The sequence below is a fragment of the Gadus morhua genome, chromosome 18 (genome assembly GCF_902167405.1).
Source record: "Gadus morhua chromosome 18, gadMor3.0, whole genome shotgun sequence".
In the NCBI taxonomy this organism is placed as follows: Eukaryota; Metazoa; Chordata; class Actinopteri; order Gadiformes; family Gadidae; genus Gadus; species Gadus morhua.
In genome coordinates this window covers 20,138,818-20,151,407 of record NC_044065.1, presented here as the reverse complement: position 1 = coordinate 20,151,407, position 12,590 = coordinate 20,138,818, and the positions used below count along the sequence as shown (strand labels likewise).

The following is a 12,590-nucleotide window of genomic DNA, read 5'->3' as shown; positions in this document are numbered from 1 at the left end:
CGTTCCTTCACCTTGTTGGCTTATTGACGGGATTTTACTTTCCAAAGACTTGGAGAGGTCAAAATTATCAAAAATGATAATAAGTTATAGGAGTTCCTGAGTACTCGGTGATGGCGAACTGAAATGAAGACATAGACATTTATTTAAAATTAAAGCTATAAACCATACAATGACAAAGCCGTCCCTGGTCCACTTATTTCATGCTGATATACAATGCCGAAATATTGTCTAATAATATCATGCCCATCAAAACTAGATAACAATATTGGCTATGAATTGTGGGAACTGAAAAACCAATAGTGGGAAGTAAAAAAACTATAGATTCCATTGACACCACCTAACTCAGAGTAGGTAGCCGATGCTCTTCGTTGTAGGTGCACCATTAAAGGCAGAGCGATCCGATGCAAGTATCTCTGCAGCACCACCATGCCTCCCTGGCCACCCATAGATTCAGGGCTTGGATAATATCATGCTACGTAATACATGGGTGTCATTGTGTGGTTACACATTGACACTGCGGTGGACCTCGAGAAGTGTTCTTATAGACATCTGTCCCTACCCGTGTGTCTCCATTGCGTAAGGAGCTGACCAAACGCGTGACAAAGACCTTCGTGGCGTTGAAGTCCCGAACAGCTACGCTGCCAGAGCCGTCGATCAGAAAGGCGATGTCCGAAAGGCCAGGACAATCTGTCAATCCAATGAAACCCATGAAATGGCATGATTAATTTCAGTTTACTGAATTTAATTATGTTTAATTGTGGTACGTTTGTTGAATAACAATATGAATATTTTGCAATGGACAATTCATAAGAGAACATCGGCCTATCTAAAGTGAGCCTCAAATCATCCTGTACACATCATAAACCTTTCCTCTATGAAGAGCTTAATACTAGGAAGTTTCAGCATCAGCATAGCTGACATGTTTACCCTTTAGAATTGATGGTCTTTGCAATTCAGCTCTATTTTGAGAGTTTATCTTCAAGCATAATCCGTTGTATGTGTTGATAGTCCTGCATTCTCTTGTAAGGGTTGGACCGCATGCCTAAACAAAGGAGAAATACGGTTACAAATAGTGTGTTCATTTTTGGAACAATTAAACAATACAACAATGTTTCTTCTCTAAACATCTAACTGTAGACGTTGGACACTTGCCAATACTTTTTTGCCATCGATGGTTGTTTTTTAAAACAACCATTTAATGTTTAATACATGGACCCCTCACCAAAGTATTTTCAGAGGCTGGGTCCTTCGTCAACGTCAAACCAAGAGACATATTGACGGCGAACACTGGAACTGGAATCAAAAGCACAAGGATAGAAAATTGAAGCTGTGATGACTAAGTGATACCAACATAGGAATGACAGAGAAGAGGTGGAGCAGAACATTAACACTGCCAGGGTGCAGGGTCGAATTCCCGTCTAGCTCAACTGATAGAGCATGGTATTGAAACTTGCCAATGTTACGGGTTTGATTCCCATGCTCGGAATGTATTCACTTAAGGTATTGTAATATACTTTGGATGTAAGCATCCACCTAATTCCTTTTATTTGAAAAAGTTGTATAAAGTGTATTATCATGTGGTTGTTGCCTTGTGATAAGCACAAGGAAGTTTTTCGAGGGACCAAGATGATAAGCAAGCCTACATAACCTGAATGACAGTAAAAGTAACAGTTAATTACGTATTGAGACCATCGTCAATAACTCATTTCACTTTCAACTTTTGACCCAGGTCCTATTGGGTCCAATTTACATACAGGCAGCGCGTAAAAACACCACTTTTTCATTCAGTCCCTGTTCAAACAAATGAAAGGTAGCATGTATGATTGTGAATAGAGTGTGAATACCTGAGAGAGGGATGGGTTGACAATTGTTAGTAGTGCATTTGTAGATTCTGCCTCTTTCGGTTGGGGATGTCTGCAACAGTGGCTCGCTCACCAGTAAGCTTATCAGGAGAGGGAGATGTTCAAATGTTACTATAGGACTAGTATAGAACATATAAGTTGAAAGCTAATGTGAGATTAGTTTAGCTTGATATGAACAAGGGCGTGACGTTGCAACCCTCAACACTAAGAGGGAGCACCGCTGCTCTCGCCCTTAAACCTCTACGACTAACTGACAGGAACCTTAAACCTCTAGAGCCTTAAACCTCTAGGAGCCTTAAACCTCTAGGAACCTTAAACCTCTAGGAGCCTTAAACCTCAAGGAGCCTTAAACCTCTAGGAACCTTAAACCTCTAGGAGCCTTAAACCTCTAGGAGCCTCAAACCTCTAGGAGCCTTAAACCTCTAGGAGCCTTAAACCTCTAGGGCCTTAAACCTCTAGGAGCCTTAAACCTCTAGGAACCTTAAACCTCTAGGAGCTTAAACATAGGAGCCTCAAACCTCTAGGAACCTTAAAACCTCTAGGAGCCTTAAACCTCTAGGAGCCTCAAACCTCTAGGAGCCTTAAACCTCTAGGGCCTTAAACCTCTAGGAGCCTTAAACCTCAAGGAGCCTTAAACCTCTAGGAACCTTAAACCTCTAGGAGCCTTAACCTCTAGGAGCCCTCATACTCTAGGAGCCTTAAACCTCTAGAGCCTTAAACCTCTAGGGCCTTAACCTCTAGGAGCCTTAAACCTCTAGGAACCTTAAACCTCTAGGAGCCTTAAACCTAGGAGCCTCAAACCTCTAGGAACCTTAAACCTCTAGGAGCCTTAAACCTCTAGGGAGCCTCAAACCTCTAGGAGCCTTAAACCTCTAGGGCCTTAAACCTCTAGGAGCCTTAAACCTCTAGGAGCCTTAACCTCTAGGAGCCTTAAACTTCTAGAGCAAAGTCACCAGGAGCACCAAACTGACTGAACAGGAAACTCCAATCTCTACCGCAAAAATGTTCAGCATGATAAAGTAGGCCTACAAAATCTACATTATAGGCCTACAATTGTTTTTATACATCGGGCGTTTAACCTTGACCATCAGTTATAGCCATGGGAATTTCGGCATCAAACTTTTTGGAGGCTCGATTAACTTAATATGTATCTTTTGACCAGTCCCAACAGGGAGATATAGGTGTTATCAATCCAATATAAATGTAATACCCAAACCCTCGATAACGATAGGTATCGACAGATAGACCGTGAAAAACTAACGAGATCCAAACTTGAGTATGTAGACTATTGCTTATTTATCAGCCAACCTAAACGACAGAATAGACTGTTGGTGTGACCCAAAAACGAGCCATATGAGCTCTCACTTGTACAGCGCCCCCTATCGCCTGTTTGAAGAAACAGCAACATCAATGTCACGTATGTCAAGGTTTTGCCAAAAACAAAATGGATGACATTAGATTTATTCTGTGGACATTTTTAGATAGTTTCTAACTTTGCTATTATAATTACAATTACAATTAGGGCAATTAGCAGACGCTTTATCCGAAGCGACTTACATCGGTTTTTTCTTGCGATAAACGGGTAGTTTCATTTGGTAATCTTCAGTGAATGTACACAATGTTTAGCCTGTTAGTTAATGCAACCTGTTTCTATCGTTGCCATGGTGATTCATATGGATGCCGCTATCCCTGAAACCACTCAGCTTCATGTTGATTGAATCAACGTCTTTGCGCCGATGAGTCGGCTGAGCTGAGTTGAGTTCAGTGTTATTATATGTAACTGGTGATGTTTCTTTCAAATATTTTTCTCGAGTAACCAGGGGGGACATTTATTCTTTTGGGACAGACTAGGACGTGTTTTTGTTCTGGCACTAAAAATTCACTTCAGGGAGGTTTTCACAATATGAGTTCCCCTAGCCTGCATATGGTCCCCCCGCGGGGCACCGCCGCCGCGGGGCACCCCCCCACCGCCGCGGGACAGGCCCCCGCGGCTCCGGTGGAAAACATTCATGTCCAACAATCCCTTTCTCCTCATTGTCGCGGTTCAGTCTACTTCAGATTGATGTGGAAGTGGAAGAACCAGAGACGTCGGAGTTTGAGAATCATAATATCGTCTGGAGGCGCTTTAGTTCGTCTGGAGGCGCGTACAGCTTTATATATATATTTATAATGCAATGTATAATATGATGTTATTTAGATATAGAGCTCCAGGACTCCCGCTGGAGGCACACACAGCAAAAGCTGTGTGTGCCTCGCCATTGCGATACATCCACTGTAAACACGAGCGCATGGTACCGTGGCCGCAAGCTGCTCAGGGCAACACCTCCATCATCCACCTTGACCCGCTCTAAAAAATGCCATGTTTGTGGAAAGCTCCTTGTGGGACTGGCTGTTATTCTGCACCAAGGCTGAATTTCTTGAACGTCTTCAAATACTGTATTAAGGGCCCACTAAAGCTAAGGACACACTGCACGCGTTACTCGGGTTAAAAAACGTGCATAACGCGCCTAACTTGACGCTTGATCATTGCGTGTCACAAAAATGGTTCAACGCGCCTAACGCGCCTAACGCGCCTGTGGCTGCGCTGGATTTAGGAGTGGTGTGTTTGGGTGCATTATAGAGTTTAGGATCGGGTTAGATTAAATAATCTCGGATATAAATAACAATAATCCGGGTTAAATAACTTCACATGGAGTGTCTGGTGTGTTTCCAGCACTATAGTTGTTGATCATCAGAGATATAGTCCGCCGCTGTCCAAGCAAGTGAATGGAGCGTTCACTCTTCGTCATAACTATCAAACCAAGCATCCTTTACATTCACCGAGCGAACATTATGAAAGTAAAATGCACGTTTCTCGCTAAAATTGTTTACATAAACGCTTTTAATGGCGTAACTATGTTACTATTTCCACCCATAGCAGAAAGATGTCCGCCATATGCTTCAGTGCAAGCGTCACTACTCTCTGCCAGTGACGTCGGTTCAAGCTCCACGCGGTTGGCTATCGTGGCTAAGCGTCACGCGTAGGCGTGTCCAACAATTACATTTTTTGAACTTTGCACGTTGGTGCGGTGGGCGCGTTGGTGCGTTTACGTGCGTCATTATGTGCGTATGCCGCGTCTAACGCCACTAACGCGCCACTTTAACGCGTCTACGCGCCTGCTCCAATGGTTTGCATATGCAAAAATGCAGATTTTCAACGCCAACGCGCATGCAGTGTGGCCTTACCTTAACACCTATAAATAAGCATCCATAAAGTAGCATGCCATTGGACCTTTAATGTACACACTTATTGTTTGTTTGACATCATGGCACTTGAAAAACACTACTTAGCATTGTGTAGCATCTTATCCTGGCAATCTTTGTTGTATACAGAGAATGTGTTAACCTAGCGATTGTTAGTGCTTGGCACTTGGTTCTATGAACATCCTTACTGTACCGACAGCTGCTTTTGTTTCTCTTTCTTCTGAAAATGTACTTTTAGTAAGTTGCTTTGGATAAGAGCATCTGCTAAATGCCCTAAATGTAAATGTAATCATGTCAGATAAATCCAACTTCAAAGGTTTTTGAAGCATGAATGCAATAAATAAAGTTAAAGACAGAGGAAAAACATTCTAAAAGGCGTCTGCTCTTTTTTATATTAATCAGATCATAACTTTTTTTTCTTTACTAAAATATGTAAATAATAAACTATAAATCGAGCCCTACAGGAATGATTGGTCTGCGACCTTGGGGTCAAGGACACATGGGAGTGAGCTGGGGTCTCTTTTATATGAACAAGGAAATCTGGAATTTTAAATACTAGCCCTACAGGAATTGATTCACAAAGCATCATCAAATGCGTATGGAAGCCCGTTTCCGCCACGTAAAAGAAAAAAAATGCAGGTCACAACTCGTTATTTTGAGATAGTATCTCATTATTTTGAGATAGTATCTCGTTATTTTGAGATAGTATCTCGTTATTTTGACTTAGTATCTCGTTATTTTGACATAGTATCTCATTATTTTGAGATACTATCTCATTATAATGAGATACTATCTCATTATTTTGAGATAACTTCTCAACAGGACCAGACCAGTCATTGTAGCCTAATTGTAGCTTATCCATAGGTGCTACATATAGCCTATTATTACAGTAGATTAGCTGGAGATGATGAACTTGATTATTAAAGATTATTTAAGGTATACAAATGCTGAAATTTTGGCTCGATTATCTATGGAGCACAACATAAACTCTAGTAAAATAACTCTAGAAAGAGTGCTTCATAGGAATCAGCTGTGGCGAAGACGCAATAAGGCGGACATCGGAGAAGTAGCCGATTTCATACATCGCCAATTACAGTCCTCTGGCCAACAACATGGCTACAGGTGGATGCAACAGAAGTGATGGATGGCAGGGATCATCACGGACAGAGAGACCGTTCGTCTCTTGCTGCGTCAAATGGATGGTGGTGGCGTGGATCTCCGTGCACGGCACCGTCTGAGACGTAGAGTCTATAATGTCAGTCGTGGCCCGAATTATGTGTGGCACATAGATGGATATGACAAATTGAAGCCGGTATGGGATATGCATCAGTGGTTGCATTGATGGGTTCTTCTCGCCAAAGATGATCTGGCTAAACACCCACTCAACTAACAGCGACCTACGTCTTATAGCGGGGTATTTCATTGATTCAGTGATGCAGCATGGTCAGGGGTGGACTGGCCCTCTGGCATACCGGGCATCGTCCCGGTGGGCCGTTGACCCAATGTGGGCCGGTCTGGTCCGCTATGTTTTTTTTTTTTCTCTCTCTCTAAATTCCCTCCAATTGGGCCGGCCAATGGGCAACAGAGGGCTAGCAGTGTGTGGCCAGCATCGACACAGATTATTGGTCTATGTTTGTCATTGTCAATCAATCATGGGCTGACAGGCTCAGAGAGCCTTGGCAGTGCTGTAAATCAGAACAGAAACCAGGGTGGGCTGGACCTCATGGCATGGGCCAGAGTCGTGGGAGTCCGCGACTCCCACCAGTAAGTAATTCATGACTTAGACTTTTTCTCGCAGCTACAGATAAAAAAAATTAAATTCTCTATTTATGGTTTCACAATGACTGAGTCACAGTTGAAACAAATGCGTTTCAGCTCTAATGCTGCTACTGTCTGTAATATGTTTCTATTTAGATTATTTGTCAGGATATTTTGTTATTATTGTCCGAGTCTGGTTTTAACTAATGATGGGCTTACACAAAAAGATTTTCCCATTCACAGACTAAATACTGCAAGAGAGAAATTAGCGTTGGATCAAGTGTGATATTTAACAAGCATTTTGTAGCTATGTAGATATGGGGGATGGAGATGCAGTGACCACAGGATGTCCGTTAACTTCCTGTTCAGGTTTCCAACTTTCTTGTCAGCAGCACAAGAGACACAAACTTGAAAAAAACAAAAAAAGCAATTTGCACTGCTATTTGCAGTGCAAATAGCAGGATGTATGTACTAGATTAAATTGTTTTAATAAAGTACATGCAGGGTTCTTCCCGTTTGTCTCGTCCCACCCCCTAGTGCTGATAATGTAGTGTGCTGGTCTGGACAGAAAATGCCAGGGCTGAATTTTTGTCCCAGTCCACCCCTGAGCATGGTCCGCCCATTGAAAGTGAGATTGGATCACGGGACGGAGAACACACACATTGCCGCAATGCAAAGTTTTATTCACGGCAGTGAAAAACGGCATTTCCCCAGACTGTCACTCTAGGTCCAAGCACGGGGAACCAACGTATTGAACGCTGGTGGTGTACGGCTGATTTCTATGAAGCACTCTTTCTAGAGTTCTTTTACTAATGTTTATGTTGTGCTGCATAGATAATCGAGCCAAAATTTCAGCATTTGTATACCTCCGTCTGAAATAATCTTTAATAATCGAGTTCATCATCTCCAGCTAATCTACTGTAATAATAGGTTATATGTAGCACCTATGGATAAGCTACAATTAGGCTACAATGACTGGTCTGGTCCTGTTGAGAAGTTATCTCAAAATAATGAGATAGTATCTCATTATAATGAGATAGTATCTCAAAATAATGAGATACTATCTCAAAATAATGAGATAGCCTATCTCAAAATAACAAGATACTATGTCAAAATAACGAGATACTATGTCTAAATAACGAGATACTATGTAAAAATAACGAGATACTATCTCAAAATAACGAGATACTATCTCAAAATAACGAGATACTATCTCAAAATAATGAGATACTATCTCAAAATAATGAGTTGTGACCTGCATTTTTTTTCTTTTACGTGGCGGAAACGGGCTTCCATAAATGCGCCATTGAAACACTTTGGAAATAAAAGGAGTTGCAATAAATGAATCCAAAGTCATTGAAGAGATAGGAACTTGGCCCATTAGACCTATCCACCAGGGGGCGCTGTGGGGTCGCTCTGGGAAAATCTTGAGTAACTGCAAATAGCGGATCCGAAGTCAAACCCTAAACCGAGGATTCTGTGGTACAACAAATTGGTTCTATAAAATCTGGAATCTCTGGGATTGGACATTTTCAGAGACATTAACTTCCGGGTCGGCCCACAAACACACGTCGGTCCAGTCCGTCGCAGAGAAGAAGAAACGTAATCCGTGGGTCTCTCTAAAATCTACGTACTCATCTGAATAGAAAATTCGACCTGATTTTCAAGTTTAAACTAAATGTTTTCATAACATGTACCATTCAAATAGATTTTTTGGCGGAAGCAAAAATAACATAAACTTCTGTTGTTCCCCACAAAAACACGTCTAGTCCATCCCAAAGAAGAATAAATGTCCTCCCGGTTACTCGAGTATCTACGTTTATATTGAAATGAACTTATATTACTTAAAATAACACTGAACATAATAACAGCCCAGATAATTCCACAGTGCAACAATTCAAGCAACGTGCAAGCTGCGTTGTTTCAGGGATAGAGGGGTCTATATTAATGACCATGGCAAGTGGCAACGATAAATGTTGCATTAACTAACAAAATAAACATCATATACATTCACCGACTGAAGATTAACTAAAATAAAATGCTAATTTATTGCCGGTGTTACACCGAATTCTGGCACCCACTGAAGAGTGTGACCGGGGCGCTGTTGTATATTTTTTTGCAATATGCACGAGTTTGAAGCGTAGACAGGCATGACGAAAACATAAATAAAACATAAGACCTCCCCCCAACCACTTACCTTTTAATTAAAGGTGCTAATAAATACATTTATTTTGATTTGATTAGCATTTTACAGACCCATACAATGATAGGGCGTTCAGTAGGCCTACGGTCCTTCACCGTTGCTTCTTTACCCATAAAAACTTCTGTCAGTGTTAAATTGTGCTGACTTTACCTTTGAGCATTTCCTGTTATAGGCTACTGTGTAAAACGCTGTTTAGAATTAATGTTAGTATCAAGAAAAGAAAGACCCACCGGTGGGGGGGAGATCTTATGTTTTATTTACCTTTTTTGTTATAATGCAAACGTGCATGTTGCAGAAAATGTGCAACAGCGCCCCCTGGGTTCACACTTTTCGGTCTGGGGTCGCAAGGATTCGGTTAACACCGGAAATGTTTCATTTGAATTCCGAAACTATTGCCGCGTTTCCACTGCAGGGTGCGGAACGGATCGGATCGCAAAGGTGCGGTAGGGAGGGGCGGTATAGCCCAGCTCAGTTCTGAGGTCGCGTTTCCACTGCCGACAGTACCCTTGGTGGTAGGCCGGATGTCGATCGCCGCGGCAGCTACGTAAACATCGTAAACAACGTACTTCCTCCCCAAGAATGCAGACGAAACGTCTCCACCTCCTTGTTCGCCCCAAGCAAGCTTTTGACGCGACATGTTAATTGAAAAGAATATTACCTCGAGGCTACTGCTAATGCTTGTTCTGTCATTTAGGTTGGAGATCAAGGTGTTATACATAGGCTAGCTCTAAGTAGGGAGGCAGACAAATGAGGAGGAACATTTATATCTTGGCCCCTGCACTTCTGTAATGACCCCGACCGTGTTTTTTCCATTGCCATATTGTAACTGTTTTTTCTATTGCCATTTGTTAAGTGTTTTATTTATTGTCATAATAATTGTCACTATTATGAAATAAGGTTAAATATTTTTGATACTCAAAGAACATAGATGGGGCCTTTTATTCTGTGTATCGTAGGCCTTATTTAAAAAACAACAACACCCATTGACACACCGACGGCAGAGTCAACCATGCAAAGCGACAGCCAGCTCGTCAGGAGCAGTTAGGGTTAAGTGTCTTGCTCAGGGACACAGAAACACACAGCTAGGAGGAGCTGGGATCGAACTAGCAATTATTGGAGGACAAATTGAACCTTTTGATATAATGAATCAAGATTTTGGGTTGGCTTTAGATAATCAGGTGATCCTGAACACCATTAATTAACAAACGCCCTAGATATTTCTATCTATATTAGATATTTAGACCAGGGTTAGATTTATAGACCAGGATTAATCTTTAGATCAGGGTTAGAGCTGTAGACCAGGGTTAGAACCTTAGACAGGGCTAGATATTTAGACCAGGGTTAGATTTAAAGACCAGGATTAGATCTTTAGATCTGTAGACCAGGGTTAGAACCTTAGACAGGGTTAGATATTTAGGCAAGGTTAGATTTTTAGACCAGGATTAGATCTTTAGACCAGGGTTAGATCTGTAGACCAGGGTTAAACCCTTAGACAGGGTTAGATATTTAGACCAGGGTTAGATTTATAGACCAGGATTATATGTTTAGACCAGGGCTAGTTCTTTAAACAGGGTTTCAATCTTTAGACCAGGGATAGTTCAATAGAAAGGGTTATAGTTGGATCCTAAGACAGGGTTAGATATTTAGATCAGGGTTATAGACATGGTTATAGTTAGATCTTAAGACAGTGTCAGATCTTTAGACCAGGTTAGTTCTATAGACAGGGTTAGAGTTAGATCTTAAGACAGTGTTAGACCAAAATCATCTTCTCTCACCCAGATCCTGTCTGGACGACCTTGTATCCAAACCATCCAGAAGGATCGCCAGAATTTGTTGTCAACGTTTGCCAGGCTGGGGATTCCACGTTAAAGGCTTGGGACGACTGCAAGCCTGAAAAAAAATGAATTATCTGTGAGTGTGTGTGTGTGTGTGTGTTTGTAGTGTATGTATGTGTTTGAGTCTCCAGTGTGTGTGTGTTTGTCTGGATGAATTGTGTGCGTCTAAAGAGTCGGTGTGTGTATTTGTGTGGGATGGGAGAAAGAGAAAAATAAACATTAATGTGTTAGAGAGAGAGAGAGAGGAGAGAGAGAGAGAGAGAGGAGAGAGAGAGGAGAGAGAGAGAGAGAGAGGTTAGATGGAGCGTAAAATGTGCGTGTGAGACTGTATCGGGTCAGTTAGAACTTTGCAGGATGTGTGATTTCCTCTAAATACAGACATCACAACACACAACGAGCCACACAAGACAAAAGTTCATGCATCATGAGCCCAAGAATCACATCGGCAACACAATAATCAACTAAAGTCTTAAGAATCAAGACAGAATAAGGACTAAAATGACAAAATAGCACACTGTTTAACGCGTCTTTGTTACCTGAGAAGCACACTACAAGAGTGATCATCCATTCCATCACGGTTGTATTTTCGCTCCCCAGACTGTGTGCCGGGAGAGAGAAGTGGAAGCTGTAGAGCGCAGAAGACTGAGCGGTAGCTGGCGCTGGGCGGGCTCTTCAGAAGACTTATTATTTCTCATAGCAGCCCACTTCCTCTTCCCAGCCCAGCCCCTGGGCTCCCCGCGGGGCGTTGCATCAAAGCCGTGACCTGGCGGTAGACAGGTGGTGTCTCTTTTGTCATGTGGCTTTTTCTGTTACCACATGACAAAAGAGGTCAAGTAGCATTAGTATTGAGGTTTTGCCAGAGTCTGTGTTAAGACGGATGTCGTTTACAACTTTAATAAGGGGCGGTCTCAGTGCTGTGCAGGGGTCGAAATCCTGATTGGAAGGTGTCATAGCAACCAGTTGATGCCAGGAATTGATTTAGTTGCTGGAGGACAACTTTCTCGATGATTTTACTTATGAAGGGTAGATTCGATATTGGTCTGTAGTTGTTAATAATAGAGGCATCTAGGCTCCGCTTTTTAAAAGGGGTTTAATAACTGCAGTTTTCAAAGCTTTTGGGAAAATTGCCTGACTGGAGAGAGTCGTTAACTATCTGCAATATGTCTACTGCTAGGCAGCCGAAAACATTCTTAAAGAGGTTGGTAGGTAATGGTATAGTATCAAGGCAACAGGTGGATGGATTTAGTTGTGTCACAGGTTTCACAGATTTTGAGAGTCTAAAGGCATGCCATCCTTGCCACGTAATCTTTGCCTGAACAGGGTGGTAGTCCAACATTTTTGTTTGAAGTGGAGATATTGATGGCGCGTCTGATACCTTCAATTTTATCAACATAAAAAGCTGCAAACTCATTGCATTTCTGCGTGGAATGGAGATCAGGTGGAAATTTCTGTTGGGGGGTTGGTCAATCTGTCAACAGTTGCAAACAGGGTTTTTGCATTATTAGTGTTGGTTTAATGATATTGGAGAAAAATGTTTCTCTAGCATTTTTTAAGTCTAAATTGTAGGCACGGAGGCTCTCTTTTATAGATATCATGGTGAATATGAAGTTTTGTTTTACGCCAGATGCGTTCAACCTTCCTGCATTCCTTTTTCTGTGCTGTTACAGAAGCAGCTTTTCTCCAGGGTGC

At 41.9% G+C, this 12,590-nt stretch overlaps 1 long non-coding RNA gene across 1 annotated transcript; it reads right to left on the bottom strand.

Annotated features, from left to right (window-relative positions):
- Window positions 1-66: 66 nt before the first annotated feature.
- LOC115531280 (uncharacterized) lies at window positions 67-11,621 on the bottom strand. Its single transcript, XR_003973861.1, has 7 exons — window positions 11,438-11,621; window positions 10,842-10,956; window positions 1,845-1,942; window positions 1,223-1,293; window positions 928-1,042; window positions 560-687; window positions 67-118 (listed from the first exon to the last, which is right to left on the bottom strand). It is a non-coding gene; the product is annotated as an uncharacterized LOC115531280 (long non-coding RNA).
- Between the last annotated feature and the right edge of the window lie 969 nt (window positions 11,622-12,590).